Source organism: Helianthus annuus, chromosome 17 (assembly GCF_002127325.2).
Source record: "Helianthus annuus cultivar XRQ/B chromosome 17, HanXRQr2.0-SUNRISE, whole genome shotgun sequence".
Taxonomy (NCBI): Eukaryota; Viridiplantae; Streptophyta; class Magnoliopsida; order Asterales; family Asteraceae; genus Helianthus; species Helianthus annuus.
The window spans coordinates 6,342,173-6,359,107 of record NC_035449.2 but is presented as its reverse complement, the minus strand read 5'-3'; the positions used below and the strand labels follow the sequence as shown (position 1 = coordinate 6,359,107).

The 16,935-nt window shown below is 34.7% G+C and overlaps 2 long non-coding RNA genes across 2 annotated transcripts; both read right to left on the bottom strand.

Moving 5' to 3' along the window:
- Window positions 1-2,045: 2,045 nt before the first annotated feature.
- LOC110921233 lies at window positions 2,046-6,559 on the bottom strand. The gene is made up of 2 exons (XR_002582269.2): window positions 5,072-6,559; window positions 2,046-3,353 (listed from the first exon to the last, which is right to left on the bottom strand). It is a non-coding gene; the product is annotated as an uncharacterized LOC110921233 (long non-coding RNA).
- Window positions 6,560-7,989: 1,430 nt separating this feature from the next.
- LOC110921232 lies at window positions 7,990-11,188 on the bottom strand. Its single transcript, XR_002582268.2, has 2 exons — window positions 10,858-11,188; window positions 7,990-9,139 (listed from the first exon to the last, which is right to left on the bottom strand). It is a non-coding gene; the product is annotated as an uncharacterized LOC110921232 (long non-coding RNA).
- Between the last annotated feature and the right edge of the window lie 5,747 nt (window positions 11,189-16,935).

Here is a 16,935-nt window from a genome sequence, read left to right as displayed (position 1 = left end):
AATAAGCCGAAAACGTATAAGTTAAGAATTTTCTTAACCCGGATGTTGGATTTCAAGTGCACATGATAGAATGTTAATTTACAATCATGTAGGAAGAAACGGGAGGTTAAACGGGTAAACGGTTCAAAAGTTATGCGAGTTTTAGTGCGTTCGAATGACGAAAACAACACAGCATGAAAACTGATTTTCAAGAGGCCGCAGCCGACGCCCATATGGGTCGTCGGCGACGCCCCCTGGAAAGTCAGTTTTTGCTGACGGGTTATTTTACTGCCTACGGAGGTTTTTGGCTACGTGTAAATGCAAGGGCCGTCGCCGACGCCCCCTAGGGTCGTCGCCGACGCCCTCCCCATGTCCTAAAAGCTCAAATTTCGTTAATTATGTAATTTATGCATCGTAGGCTTTGGTATATTATCTGTGGACTACGGTGGGTCTTCCAAACATGATTTTTAACGTTCCTTTGATGTATATGGATTATGGATTGTAAATCTAAATCTAAGTCTCATGTGATTAATGTATGAGTATGCAAGACATGGAAAGTGTACGTTGGAGTGTATGTACTTATGTAGGTGAGTATTTATGTATATATGAAGATAAGTAGGTGTATATGCATGTATTGTAGAGATGTAGAAATGTAGGCACGTATGTAAATGTGTTTGTATGTATACATGAAGGTGCGTATGAGAGTATGCAAATATGTAGAAGTATAGGAAGGTATGTACGTATGTACATACGTTAGAAGGATAACGAAATGGGGAGTGTACAGGCATAAATTTTGTTTATGTATGGTATGCTAATACTATGATTGTATGTGGTGAGTGCAGGCTATGCAAGATCGCGGGCTATAATCATGAGGAATAGAGACCGAAGACCGAGTCACAAGAGAGATTGTACGGAATTAATTGAGTTTGTACATTAGCAAACGAATGTTATGCTTTTGTTTTGTAAAACATATATTTTTAAAATGAACTTTCAAGTAAGTCAAGACGTGTGTAATGAAAGAAATTTTACGGCAAGAATTTCCGCTGCGACTTTTGTCAAATAAGAACTAGGGTGTTACATAGTCTATACATTGTGTTTTAGGTTCTGGTCATTGTTTTAGTCTGTTATATCCATTGTCTTTTAGTCTGTTTGTTCATTGTGTTTTTTGTTATGTTGTCCATTGTGCTTTAGTTTATTTGTATATTGTGTTTTAGACTGTTGTTCATTGTGTTTTTAGTCTGTTGTCCATTGTGTTTAATTAATTGTCTGTTGTGTTTTAGTATGTTATTCATTGTGTTTTTGGTCTGTTGTCTATTGTGTTTTAGTTTGTTATCCATTATGTTTTTTATTCGATGTCAATTGTGTTTTTAGTCTACTTTCCATATTGTGTTTTACGTTATGTTCTTTGTGTTTTATGTAACTGCATTTTCAATTTTTTCTTTCCAAAAGTATAACAACAGGTTACTCATATTAAAGATAAAAAGATGCTCGATTTTATGTTATAATTTTTTTTAAACAAATGATGTATAGAAAAGTTACGGACATTTATAAAAATGAGAAAGTATATCGTACATTACGGCTTAACGTATTTCACGTACGACAACGTGCGTGATTTGTTCTATAACATGCGTGATTAATGTTTTCAATATGCGTGATTATTGTGTTTCAATATGCGTGATTTTGGATTTTTGAGTTATAAGGTGCGTGATTTTATAATGAACGTGCGTAATTACCTGTTGTACGTGATGTACGTTAAGCCGTAATGTACGTTAACCTTCCTCTATAAAAATAGGGGTTAGCATGTGACTTGCATGTGCATGTTTCTATGCATGTGACTTGCATGTGCGTATTATTTTTTCTCTTAGACAAAACTACCGGCCATTCACACTTGATCCCTGTAACACCTTGAAAATTTATGTCCAATAATGTATGAACACATGTCATAAGCTCTGAACATGTGAAAGAATACTTTAGAGGGACTAAAGTTGACAAACGGGGAAACTATGTAAATATAAGGGTCCAAAGTGTCAACGATGGATAAATGTTACGCCCAAATTACACATTCCAAAATGTAATATTATCATACTATTATTTAACAAAATTCGGGCATGACCCGTTCGTAATAAGAACAATTCCCTGTAAGACTAACGCGTAATAACTTAAAATACGACGCAGCGGAAAACAAGAGCCCAAAAATTTCGTTCTTTAATAGACATATCAAACACATGAAAGTTCAAATGCGAAATTCCATATATTCATTAAAACGGATTTATAACGTTTTATAACATTAATACTTCAAAACCTATATGAGTTACACTATGTGACCATTCTACCCCGTACAATCCTTGCTCTCAACTCGAACTAAGTCCGCTTCACTTCAATAAAAGTAGAGAAAACCCAAGCGATACCTGTGGACACCACGTACAACCAAACCATTAGTTATTAACATACCATTCAACATTAAACTATATAATAAAATTTCGTAGAGCATTCTATAAAGTAGTCGTGGAATTGTCCAAGCGCTTTCTTAAATACTCTTATCCAAATCCAGCTCCATTTCTTCATGAAGCCAACGACCCCATACCTACATTACATTCCAACTCAACGCACATCATTAGTATCCATAAATACTCGAACCCTTTGATACGTTCATGCATATGTCTTAAGCATTGAACATTCATTCACACATACATTCACACCTACGTACTTATTATCATACATACATACATATATATATATATATATACACTTATATATATATGTGCGTACCTTCATTCATGCCAATGTTCCTTCCTTCGCACAATCAATTAATCACGAATATATACACAAGCTTCTTTTACATGTAGGTTTATGTCGGAATGTCACATTCAAAACTTTACATAGTATAGACAATCTACGATTCAACCCACGTGGCCTTTGGATTCCTATACACATATACTTATAAAATTTCCTACACTAAAACGAAACAATCCGTTCATTCATTGACCGACAACCGAATCATATAAAACTTGTACCTAATGGTCCGGGAAATGTTCCCCTTACATAATGACTAAAATTCTTACCCAAGGTCTTAACCATAACGAATTTCATTTCATTACGCAACATATGCACATAAAATTCGACCCGTTTAAACCCACCAATTTACTTTCGGCTTAAATACAACCTTCTTCAATAATGAGGCATTATTGGCTTTGTACTTCTGATTATTACATGTTCTTTCATGATGTTTCGTAAACATAAGTATTAAAATCTATTAAACCTACTAAAAAGTGAATCGAAATTCACTTACCTCGAGTACTCCAATAAGTGTATTTGTCATCTTGCCTTATCTTGACCCGTTATCCTCCTATGCTTGACCTCTCCTTGACACGTTCCTATTATCTCATTCCATTACATCCATTCAATAGTTAGTATACATAATCATACGCATCACTAATCACACTTCTATTCACGTGTCAATCGCTTAACGAGTTCAACATGTATCATAATACTACAATGCTAATCAATCTAACAATTTATCATTCCATCATCACAACAGTCATACATGAGCTTCTAGCATGCATAATTATGTATTTACATCATGTTCGTTATTCTTTCAAAATTCCATACTTAGAATGATAACCTTTTCTAATTTAGGCAACTTGCTTCATATGTTAAACATTTCATACCATTCTACTATTTTCTATCAACAACCCGTTTCGACCCGTTGGTGCAATTATATGCATAAACTAGTTGGTAAGTGTTTTAGACACTTAAAACAATCAAATAACTTACTAATAATTTATTAAAATCAGTAGTTCATGATTCATACAAGTATGCATAACAATACAACTATTTTTACTAAATGTTTATACTAAAATTTGTGCAGCAACTTTCTGCGCAGCAGCTGTTCACGGCACATTTTAACCCATTTATCTTCTGATTCAGTTCTTCATGTTCAAATATGATATGATCTACACTCAGAGATCTTTCTAAGCATATAAAGATCGTAACAATCGGACATTCCTATGATTTTATATGATTTTTACAAAATCAGCACAGAAGCTGAAATGCTTCCAAACAGCTTGCTGTCAAAACGAATTTACTAACTTTTCATGTTGTTTTGACCCACTAAATCTCATAACCAGCCTCTTATGACCAAATATGAAATGTAATATGCGAAACAACCTTTTCAACGATATATCATATGCCTTAAACCGAGCTACGGTTGATTTTATACGAATTTTTCAAAACAGGTGCGCAACAATAATTACTTCCAATCAGCTTTGTAAATCTTTGGAATTATGAACTAAATCTCGACTTTAAATCATCAATTCATGTTCACAATTTATGCTAAGCATCATAAACTTGTTAAAGACCATATGATACAATAATTCTCACAAATTCTTACATAGAACATGAACCACATTGAAACTACACATGCGTGAATGTATGTGTGCATTAGCTAATGATTCAAGCATTTCATCAAACGCTTGGTGTGCATACAACATTATAGACACATTGTACAAGCTCTTAATACATGAATTCAACCAATTCACATAATCATCTTCAACCAACATACATTCATACTTCAACTTCACATAAATTTCACTAACATAAAATTATTAGATTCCACCATACAACTAGCACAAATGGGTTTCACTATAATTCTTCATTATTACATTCTATACTTTTTCCCATCCATCATTATACATAATTCATCTAAAATCGTCACTTAGGCATTTCATCATACACTTGGTGGGCGTACCGTTAATTAAGCATAGTGTACAAGTATTTATAGCATAACTCTTCTTATTCACCTTCTAATCTAACAAGAATCAATCAAGTTCATAGCTTTCTTCCATCCTACACCATCTTAACTAATTTTTCTATCTCTATTCAAGATCATAGCATACATGCAAAACATTGGGTTTATGATTTCTTCACAACAATTGGGTAATATACTTAAATCATTCAATCAATCAGAAATCAAGCAAAGATTTCGAACCATTATGAAACCCTAACCCTCTATTACATATAATTTCCACATAATTTCATGATTGGGTGTAAACCCACTTCCTACAATTCATTCAAAACAGAAAATTCGACTTACCGCTTGTTGTACAAGCTTAGATGATTGAGGTTTCGAGTTCATGCATTAGTTTGGGCTCCTAATCTCTTTCAATTCTTGAGAATTTCATGAAGTTAGGGTTTGTCTTCTCCCCCCTTTGCTCTGATCGATCCACGCCATCACACCAGGGTGTGTGTTTTTATTTTTTTTTTCTTTTATTTATTAAACTTTCAACCTTTTAACAAGTTTAGTCCTCCTATTTACTTAGATATTTTATTTGTCATATAACCTTCCTTCTAATCAAGTTACTAACATATACATACTTAACTAGGTAAAATAATACATGACTAGACATCTTAAGTAACATAATTAATTTGCATAATTTTGGGGCGTTACAAGTCTACCCCCCTTAAAAGAGGTTTCGTCCCCGAAACCTTTCTCATTCAAACTAGACCATTCTACTCTTACCTCTTTCAAGTTGTTCATCCACTATACTTACTACAACCTAAACACATTTGGGATCTTGGCAAATGTTTAATTCATGTATGTACGTAATCGTACACATCGTTCCTATGCCCTTATAATAAGTAAGTTACTTTCATAACTATACTTATGTTAGATTCTGCTCCAGAGCTCTTATTAGTGTCCTTCATTTCATATTGCTAGTTTCTAGCACATATCATCCCTTGCATTTCATTCATTGAATCTATTCCAATTGTATACAATTATTATTCATACAAACTTAAGTCTACGGCTTGTTTCTAATTTCCTATTTAAGCATATTACATTCATACATTTACTAATCGAAATAAATCGATTTATTTCATTCTACTCATACATCATATATGTACTTACATACTCATATATTTATACATCTACATACGTACACACATTTCCTATATTTTTCGCATACATGCATACGCTCATACATATCATCATGCATACATACGTACACATTTTCATATTCATTCGCATGATGCTTGTGCTCTTATATAAATACTTGCGTACCTACATAAACCGATATCTATACATACACATTTATACATACATAACTAGTACTTGTTCCCACACTATAAACTTACATACTTTCGCGCATACCTACTTGCATAAGTTCTACGTACATATACGGTTACATATAAACATACTTACACGCTTATCTACTTATGTACATCCCTATATGCTCATAAGAAACTTTACGAATCATCGGAATGCGTTACGGATCATTTGGAAATGCAAAATTAAGCAAAACGGAGAAGTGGGCTAGACAGCCCGTCGGCGACGGGGTGGGCACCCGTCGGCGACGGCCTCTTAAAATGCCCGTCGTCCAATTTAACCCGTAACCAGTCGGTTAGGCCGTCGGCCTCTTTCACACTTTTGGGAGCCCGTCGGCGACGGGGTGGGAACCCGTCGGCGACGGCCTCTAGAAAAGTCCCTTTACTGCAGATCCGTTTCGTCGTCCGAACGCACTAAAACGCGCGTGTCTTTTGAACCGTTTACCCGTTTAACCTCCCGTTTCTTCCTACACGCTTGTAAATTCACATTATATCATATGAACTTAAAATCCCACATCCGCCTTAAGGAAAAATCTTAACTTACACACTATCGGCTTCAAACATATCATTCGTACCTTTTCTTTCTTACATGTGCTCTAGCAAAAACTTAAAGTTTTACCTACCTTCGGCAACAAGATTTTAAAGTTAGTCATCTCAGTTGTCGAATCATAATCACTTCATTTTAGTTCCATCCACATATGAGCTTTCTTCTTTCTTACACATTCGACTACCCAAGTAATTGGGTTTGGCATAAACACTCTCAAAGAGAGTTAAGCATACACATTCCACTACCCAAATAATTGGGTTTGGCATAAACACTCTCAACGAGAGTTAAGCATACACATTCCACTACCCAAATAATTGGGTTTGGCATAAACACTCTCAACGAGAGTTAAGCATACACATTTTCCACTACCCAAATAATTGGGTTTTTCACATTTAATCATAACTTCTTCTTTCAATCCGTATAACGGATTAAGCTTCTAGCATTCATTAGAGCATTCAAAATCACCCGTTCAAAACGGATGGTAGCTTATTCTTATTCGACTTGTTCGCTAGAACCGGTCGACTCGCATAACTTTTCATAACCTTCGTTAGCATAACCAAATCCGCAATGGATTTGCTATTTCGGATTCGCTACAACATAGCGCCCACCTGCTACCCAGTTCTACCGGACATACCTGCAATAATTGCCACGGTCTCACGAACGTCATATGCTTCTTGCGTACTGGCCAGGTGCGCAATTCACACACTAGTTTCGTGCCTTCGTGTAATCATCGCCTTATGCCCGAGAAATGGGTTTCAGTTTCGTGCACATTTCTAAAACTTCCCCAAGACCACATCATTGTCTTTCGTTTAATAATTTCCCTCCCAAGGAGACCCCTTCCTTTTTCTTTTGACATCGGTACTCATACATATTAGTAATGTGTACCTGGGGTTAATTTGCCTATTTGCACCTTTGCCCGCCTTAGCGTTCATCCCATTCTGTATTCACGGATCGTCCTCTTCAAGATCTTAAGCTTACCTTGCACATAACACACTATTAGTTTCTTTCAATACATAATCTAATACATACTTACACATTTTCGTTCCATTTCTACCTTTAGATCTTGATCGAGTCATGGATTGTACGGGTTCCTTATCACAAGAGCACACAGGTTTGAGTTCAAGTACTTATACTCTCGTACTTAATTCTCTCAAACCAGGGCTCTGATACCAACTTGTTAAGCCCAAATTACACATTCCAAAATGTAATATTATCATACTATTATTTAACAAAATTCGGGCATGACCCGTTCGTAATAAGAACAATTCCCTGTAAGACTAACGCGTAATAACTTAAAATACGACGCAGCGGAAAACAAGAGCCCAAAAATTTCGTTCTTTAATAGACATATCAAACACATGAAAGTTCAAATGCGAAATGCCATATATTCATTAAAACGGATTTATAACGTTTTATAACATTAATACTTCAAAACCTATATGAGTTACACTATGTGACCATTCTACCCCGTACAATCCTTGCTCTCAACTCGAACTAAGTCCGCTTCACTTCAATAAAAGTAGAGAAAACCCAAGCGATACCTGTGGACACCACGTACAACCAAACCATTAGTTATTAACATACCATTCAACATTAAACTATATAATAAAATTTCGTAGAGCATTCTATAAAGTAGTCGTGGAATTGTCCAAGCGCTTTCTTAAATACTCTTATCCAAATCCAGCTCCATTTCTTCATGAAGCCAACGACCCCATACCTACATTACATTCCAACTCAACGCACATCATTAGTATCCATAAATACTCGAACCCTTTGATACGTTCATGCATATGTCTTAAGCATTGAACATTCATTCACACATACATTCACACCTACGTACTTATTATCATACATACATACATATATATATATATATATATATACACTTATATATATATGTGCGTACCTTCATTCATGCCAATGTTCCTTCCTTCGCACAATCAATTAATCACGAATATATACACAAGCTTCTTTTACATGTAGGTTTATGTCGGAATGTCACATTCAAAACTTTACATAGTATAGACAATCTACGATTCAACCCACGTGGCCTTTGGATTCCTATACACATATACTTATAAAATTTCCTACACTAAAACGAAACAATCCGTTCATTCATTGACCGACAACCGAATCATATAAAACTTGTACCTAATGGTCCGGGAAATGTTCCCCTTACATAATGACTAAAATTCTTACCCAAGGTCTTAACCATAACGAATTTCATTTCATTACGCAACATATGCACATAAAATTCGACCCGTTTAAACCCACCAATTTACTTTCGGCTTAAATACAACCTTCTTCAATAATGAGGCATTATTGGCTTTGTACTTCTGATTATTACATGTTCTTTCATGATGTTTCGTAAACATAAGTATTAAAATCTATTAAACCTACTAAAAAGTGAATCGAAATTCACTTACCTCGAGTACTCCAATAAGTGTATTTGTCATCTTGCCTTATCTTGACCCGTTATCCTCCTATGCTTGACCTCTCCTTGACACGTTCCTATTATCTCATTCCATTACATCCATTCAATAGTTAGTATACATAATCATACGCATCACTAATCACACTTCTATTCACGTGTCAATCGCTTAACGAGTTCAACATGTATCATAATACTACAATGCTAATCAATCTAACAATTTATCATTCCATCATCACAACAGTCATACATGAGCTTCTAGCATGCATAATTATGTATTTACATCATGTTCGTTATTCTTTCAAAATTCCATACTTAGAATGATAACCTTTTCTAATTTAGGCAACTTGCTTCATATGTTAAACATTTCATACCATTCTACTATTTTCTATCAACAACCCGTTTCGACCCGTTGGTGCAATTATATGCATAAACTAGTTGGTAAGTGTTTTAGACACTTAAAACAATCAAATAACTTACTAATAATTTATTAAAATCAGTAGTTCATGATTCATACAAGTATGCATAACAATACAACTATTTTTACTAAATGTTTATACTAAAATTTGTGCAGCAACTTTCTGCGCAGCAGCTGTTCACGGCACATTTTAACCCATTTATCTTCTGATTCAGTTCTTCATGTTCAAATATGATATGATCTACACTCAGAGATCTTTCTAAGCATATAAAGATCGTAACAATCGGACATTCCTATGATTTTATATGATTTTTACAAAATCAGCACAGAAGCTGAAATGCTTCCAAACAGCTTGCTGTCAAAACGAATTTACTAACTTTTCATGCTGTTTTGACCCACTAAATCTCATAACCAGCCTCTTATGACCAAATATGAAATGTAATATGCGAAACAACCTTTTCAACGATATATCATATGCCTTAAACCGAGCTACGGTTGATTTTATACGAATTTTTCAAAACAGGTGCGCAACAATAATTACTTCCAATCAGCTTTGTAAATCTTTGGAATTATGAACTAAATCTCGACTTTAAATCATCAATTCATGTTCACAATTTATGCTAAGCATCATAAACTTGTTAAAGACCATATGATACAATAATTCTCACAAATTCTTACATAGAACATGAACCACATTGAAACTACACATGCGTGAATGTATGTGTGCATTAGCTAATGATTCAAGCATTTCATCAAACGCTTGGTGTGCATACAACATTATAAACACATTGTACAAGCTCTTAATACATGAATTCAACCAATTCACATAATCATCTTCAACCAACATACATTCATACTTCAACTTCACATAAATTTCACTAACATAAAATTATTAGATTCCACCATACAACTAGCACAAATGGGTTTCACTATAATTCTTCATTATTACATTCTATACTTTTTCCCATCCATCATTATACATAATTCATCTAAAATCGTCACTTAGGCATTTCATCATACACTTGGTGGGCGTACCGTTAATTAAGCATAGTGTACAAGTATTTATAGCATAACTCTTCTTATTCACCTTCTAATCTAACAAGAATCAATCAAGTTCATAGCTTTCTTCCATCCTACACCATCTTAACTAATTTTTCTATCTCTATTCAAGATCATAGCATACATGCAAAACATTGGGTTTATGATTTCTTCACAACAATTGGGTAATATACTTAAATCATTCAATCAATCAGAAATCAAGCAAAGATTTCGAACCATTATGAAACCCTAACCCTCTATTACATATAATTTCCACATAATTTCATGATTGGGTGTAAACCCACTTCCTACAATTCATTCAAAACAGAAAATTCGACTTACCGCTTGTTGTACAAGCTTAGATGATTGAGGTTTCGAGTTCATGCATTAGTTTGGGCTCCTAATCTCTTTCAATTCTTGAGAATTTCATGAAGTTAGGGTTTGTCTTCTCCCCCCTTTGCTCTGATCGATCCACGCCATCACACCAGGGTGTGTGTTTTTATTTTTTTTTTCTTTTATTTATTAAACTTTCAACCTTTTAACAAGTTTAGTCCTCCTATTTACTTAGATATTTTATTTGTCATATAACCTTCCTTCTAATCAAGTTACTAACATATACATACTTAACTAGGTAAAATAATACATGACTAGACATCTTAAGTAACATAATTAATTTGCATAATTTTGGGGCGTTACAATAAATATATTTAAAAATAGCCCCACAAGATGTTTATACCTTCAAACGAATAAATCATGGATCATACGAAGCTAAATATGAAAGAAAGTGAGAAATTACAAACCACAGGGGCTAAATGTGTCAACATGTGTAAAGTATACCTCTGAGTGACCTTTTAGCAGACCCGAAGCTTTGTAACGGTAAATTATACTCACTAGAATATGTGGTAAAAATTTCATAAAGTTTCGTTATCGTATGAGAAAGTTATGATCAAATTCGTGTACAAGGGGTTAAAAGCGTCAACGATGAAATTCTAGGCCTTTCGGGTGTTCACAAAGTTATCAAGGGACTTAACTAAGTTGGTAAAGGTCCTTAAGCCCTTAAAAATAAAGTTAGAGGGCTGAAATAGCAAATTTGGGACTTAAAACCACGTTACAAAGGACCAGGGACCAAAAATGCAAAGTTTGAAACTTGTTTGGCTGGTTCAGGAGGTCCAGGCGGCCCGCATAAGAATCCCCTATGGGCTTACGCGGCCCGCGAGAGAGTGCCAGCGACAGAAAACCTGCAGATGCCAGTTGCAGGGCTGTTAACCGACTTAAGGGCCTGTAAACTGATACCAGGGGCTGAACAAATGGATTTTCATGCACTAGGGACAGTTGTAATGATCAGGAATCGTTCATAGACCCTTGTGTTCTAAGCTAAATTCGGCTAATGCCGGTTTTGTCCTTTTAGGCTATAAAATGAGTTTTATAAATCCTATTGACCCCAAACCTTTTTCTACTGATCTAATATGTTAAATAAAATATTTTGAGCCTTCTGGAATTTTAAAAATATCAGCTTTCTATACCAAACCCGGAAATGGCTGCGAATCGCTTTTTTTTAAGCGTTTTTAACGCATAAGTATGTACTAGAACCTTTTTAAGCATAAGGGGTTGAAACCTACTGATGTACTCAGTAAATTTTTATATTCTAACAGTAGGCAAATATTTTAAACTCAGAATTCCAGTTTTGACCTTTTAGGCCTATGTGAAATTACCAAAATGCCCCGACGGAGCATAGTATGGTTATAAGTAATAAATTTCACATATATATGATACCTTACTGTTATAACTTATTTAATTAAGTATATTTACTGATTTATTCAGACCTGTAAATCAGAATATTATTTAAACTCTTTTACTCCCTTTAAAATGACCAAAATGCCCATATGAGGCATAGTTTGGGTTTAAAACCATTTGAGGCATAATGGAAGGTATCTTACTGATATCACACCATGTTTAAGACATATTAACTTAGGAAACTTGTATATGACTCTTATGGTTACTCGTTACGCACTTTACGCGTTCAGATCGGCTTATGTAACTAGTTTACCCATTTTAGCCGAAACGGGTCAAACCATATCATCTCTGTCTCAAAATCCAGAATGTGATTAAGTTACCCATATTAAACAAGTATGCAAGCTTGTCGGGTCAAAACCACATTCTAAGACGGTCTTCGCCTTATCGTGCGTTTAAACCGTACTCTTCATTTAAATCTAACCGGTCTAAGCTTAGGCTGAATTAAAAGACCCGTTATGATTTTAATAGGTTATTAAAAACCTTCATTCCAGATATAGGAGCCCAGTAAAAGCTATCTGTACTTGCTGATTTGATACGGCTGGGATTAAATTTATATTTAGCTCAGGTAAATACTTTTAACTTATTTTCCCTTATACGGGCTTGGGGTACGGTATATAAAATACCGCTTGGTCGGGTAATTGACCTTAACCGGTCGGTGGTTAAGTGTTGTCAAAATGACCCGTTTGAAAATGTTGTTTTGTTTGTTCGCCTTTGGGGGTTTAATGACCATGTCCCGGATATCCTTGGCATCATTCAAAGAATGGCCACGACCTTAGCACACGGGTGTAGGCGTACACCCGTAGTGCATTCAAATCAATAAAGTATAATCGTCAATACGAGAGAAGTCTCGCGGCAGAATTATACTAAGTGGTGTGTCTATTAATCTTTAACCCGGCACGACCCGGACAACTGAACGCATAACAAACATGTAATTCTTTTACAAGATTATAAGCAAATAATTATCCCAAGTTATAAAAAGTTTTGTGCCGCGGGCATTCAAATCAATTTTTAAACCTTTTCAAAATGAGTCAGTTAAATTGTATTTACCAGTGTAAACTGACGTATTTTCCAAAAAGGCTGAGTGCAGGTACTATGCGTTATAGGCTGGCCACTCCTTAGCATCAATAAAAGTCTCGCAAGCTTAGGATGCATGAAGTCTGTTGAATAAAAGTTTCCTCTTTGTTTTGATCCACCTATGGATCTATTTCAACTGTTGTGATACTTGATATTACAATTTTATTTGGTTGAAATAAATCTATCTTTTGCTTCCGCTGTGCATTTATATTTTGTATTGTTTGACTATGACGATACCAACTACGTCACGAAACCCCCACCGGGCCCACCGGTGACACGTGGAAAATAGGGGTGTCAGGGGCGGACCTAATGTAGGTTGGGGTGTAGCACGGGCTACGGCTCAACTTTTTTCCGGTAGTGTAAAATTTTATTTTATTTTTCGATTTTTATATTAAGGACACCCCTCAACAAGTACTAGGACACCCCTGAAAAAAAAAATTACAAACTGAAATCAAGCCCAAATAATACTGATTATATTAGCCCAAAAAAAACAAATGATAGCCCAATAGTAATTAGCCCAAATAACCAAATAATAACCCAATAGTGTATTAGATTGTCGTGCTAATTGTGATTGTGAGTATTCTTTATTTCTTTTCTTCTTGAGTTCTTGAATTGTTTAATTTTGATCTAAAAATTAAAAATAAACCTAGCCCAATCTAATATCTAAAAACTTATTGCCAATATTAATTCATAAAGCCTAGCCCAAATGTGATATGCTCAATATTGATTCGTTAACCTAAATACTAATAACTTAAAAAAAAACTAGTTTATAAAATTTAATTCGGTAAGGCCTAAGGGCCTTTTTTTTGGCTCACCCAGGGCACTTGAATTTTCAGGATCGGCCCCGCCCTGTAATGTAGGTAAAAAAAAATTATGTTCTATAAATGTATCGTAAAAAAATTTGGGATACCCCTGAATATTTCTTCTAGTTCCGCCACTAAGGGGTATGACAATCCCTTTTTCTACACTTTTCACTCTATGATGTATTCTTACCCATCTTATTTATCTTATGCTTTGTAGAATATATTGTTAAATAAGAATATATTAGGGTTTATTTTAATTATCTATACATACAGAATTTGTTAGTTTTTTTTTTTTTTTTTTTTTTTTTTTTTTTGAGATTATCGTCACTGTATCTTTATATATACAATCGAATACATAATTTCTTATGAGATTGGGCACTATATTCATGACCTCGGGATTTTTGTCTACTTTTCAAGTTGAAGTTAAATATTTGTTTTGCGAACAATCATTTATCAAATAAATTAATCTCGACAGAGAAAGGGTGTGAGTCCGATTTGTAATGAAGATCAAGAATATGTTAGCCATATCTTAATGGATTGTAAAGTCACTATGGACCTTATAAACAAAGCATATATAGACTTATTCAGGCAACACTTTGGCATCCGTTGATTGGTTTTATGATCAATCGGACAGGGTATCGTACAGGTGGTCAAGGATATTTTTCCTAACTACGACCCTGATGAATTTTTCTGCTGTGAATTTAATAAACACTGGTACCACCGTTGTAGCTACTCACGACTCCCAACCTGGGTGGGGTCAGAGGTTGTGACAGGAAACCCCTATTAGATCCACACATATGTTTGTTTCCCTCCTATTCATCCAAAAACCAAAATGTCAGGTGGTCTGAGTGTTCACATTTGGATATTCATTAGTGTTTGGTGGAGTATTTGTTCGAATAGGCTAGATTGGTCGTATGCTGAATACATGTGTTAAATGAATAAACATGGGTCAATTCGCTAGGGGATGTTGGCGAATGGGGTCTATTCGCTTAATATGGTTAGCGAATGAGTCATTCGCTGACAAGTGTTTAATAAATAAGCTCATTCGCATGTAGTTATTAACGAATGACTCCCATTCGCTAGGATGATATTAGCGAATAGAATAAGGCATGTAAATACCATGTTCATTCGTGTGTTTCGGTATGAGTGTGTAAGTTTGAGGGGGAGATCACACTTGATTTCCTAATCCCTCATGATGTAAACTTTTTAGGTATAATAAATCCGTGTCGATTATCTAAACGTTTATGTACCGATTGTAGTGTTTATCTCAAACTTTGTTTGTTTCAAATTTAATCTTTCTATGCGTGTTTTTCGATCCTACAAGTTGTGTCAGAGCCACGATACCCGAGCTAATCAACCTAACAATCGATTAGTTCATCGTGCTCTGGAATTGTGATTGATTTTGAAGTATTTTGGTGAAAAAATTGATTGAAATTGGTTATAGTGGATTTTGAAGTGTCGAATTGTTTAAAGTATCAAGTTGAATCAAATAGTGTTTGAAAGTTGAAATTGATTGAATAGTATTATTAGAATTGTGATTATGAATCGTCTAATAGGAATTTCATGTGAAAAATCGTAGAAACAAAGCTTTTACTCTTTTCCGGTGAAAAGGGTCGCCCGAATGACCACCAAAACTGTAATCGTCACTAGAGATCTTAGGTGTCATTTGCTAAAAGCCTTTAGCAAATAGGTTCGTTCGCTTAGAAATTTGCAACAAATAGGGACATTCGCTAGTAGAATGGTAGCGAATATGACATTCGTTAGGTCTCATTCGTCAAATATCTTTAGCGAATCATGTCTTATTCGTTTAATGTCTTTAGCAAATAGGGTTCATTCATCAGAAATTCTTAGCAAATCAGCAAGTCATTCACTGAAAAGTATCTCATTCACTAAAGGATACTCATTCATTAAAATAAACCCTCTTTCGCTACATGATGTTTCATTCGCTAACATGTGTTCATTCGTATCAAGTGTTTAGGCTGAGGATGTTAATTTCAAACTGATTCGTCTTGATGTATTGAGTCCTGATGTGACCAAGATACAATCATCTTAAAAAAATATATATATTTGAAAAACTTTCATGAACAAAATTTTTTCTGGAAATTCATAACAATGGGATGATTGTTGTGGTAAATTTTGGCAACATGTTTTTCTGGATTATATGTATTCGGTTTTCAACGTCAAATATGGGTGTTCGGGAATCTGTTAGATCAGTTCGTGATGTTGGAAATGTGTTTTGTTTAAGACTGTGGGGATGGTATTCTTGGATCATTCTAGTTGTCTGATGATCTGACGTTCTTGATATGTGACTATTATGGACCAAAATGTTAAATTTCCGCATTTTGAAGATGTTGTGAATTTACTAAGAATTAGGGGGAATTAAAATTTCTGAATTTGAATAATTCTTGGAAATTCAGGTGATACTGCAATTCAGGTGGAACTGACATGCCTCATGAATCCTCATAGACAAAACATGAAAATTATTTTTGGTTTTGTGAAAGCACAAAAACGAAGTTGTATTTAACAATATCAAACCGAGATCAAGTTTCTTTAGGGACGATGGAAATGTCCTATATGTGGATTAATAATAGGGGTGATGGTTGTCGTCAAGTCATGCAAAAACCTATTAACCTATACAACTAAGGTAAATAGGGTATGGTATCACAAGAAGCATGTACTTAGTGTTATGTATATTGTTTGATTATAAAAATTAAACTGCAAAATGTACTCGACCAACACTGTTTGATAA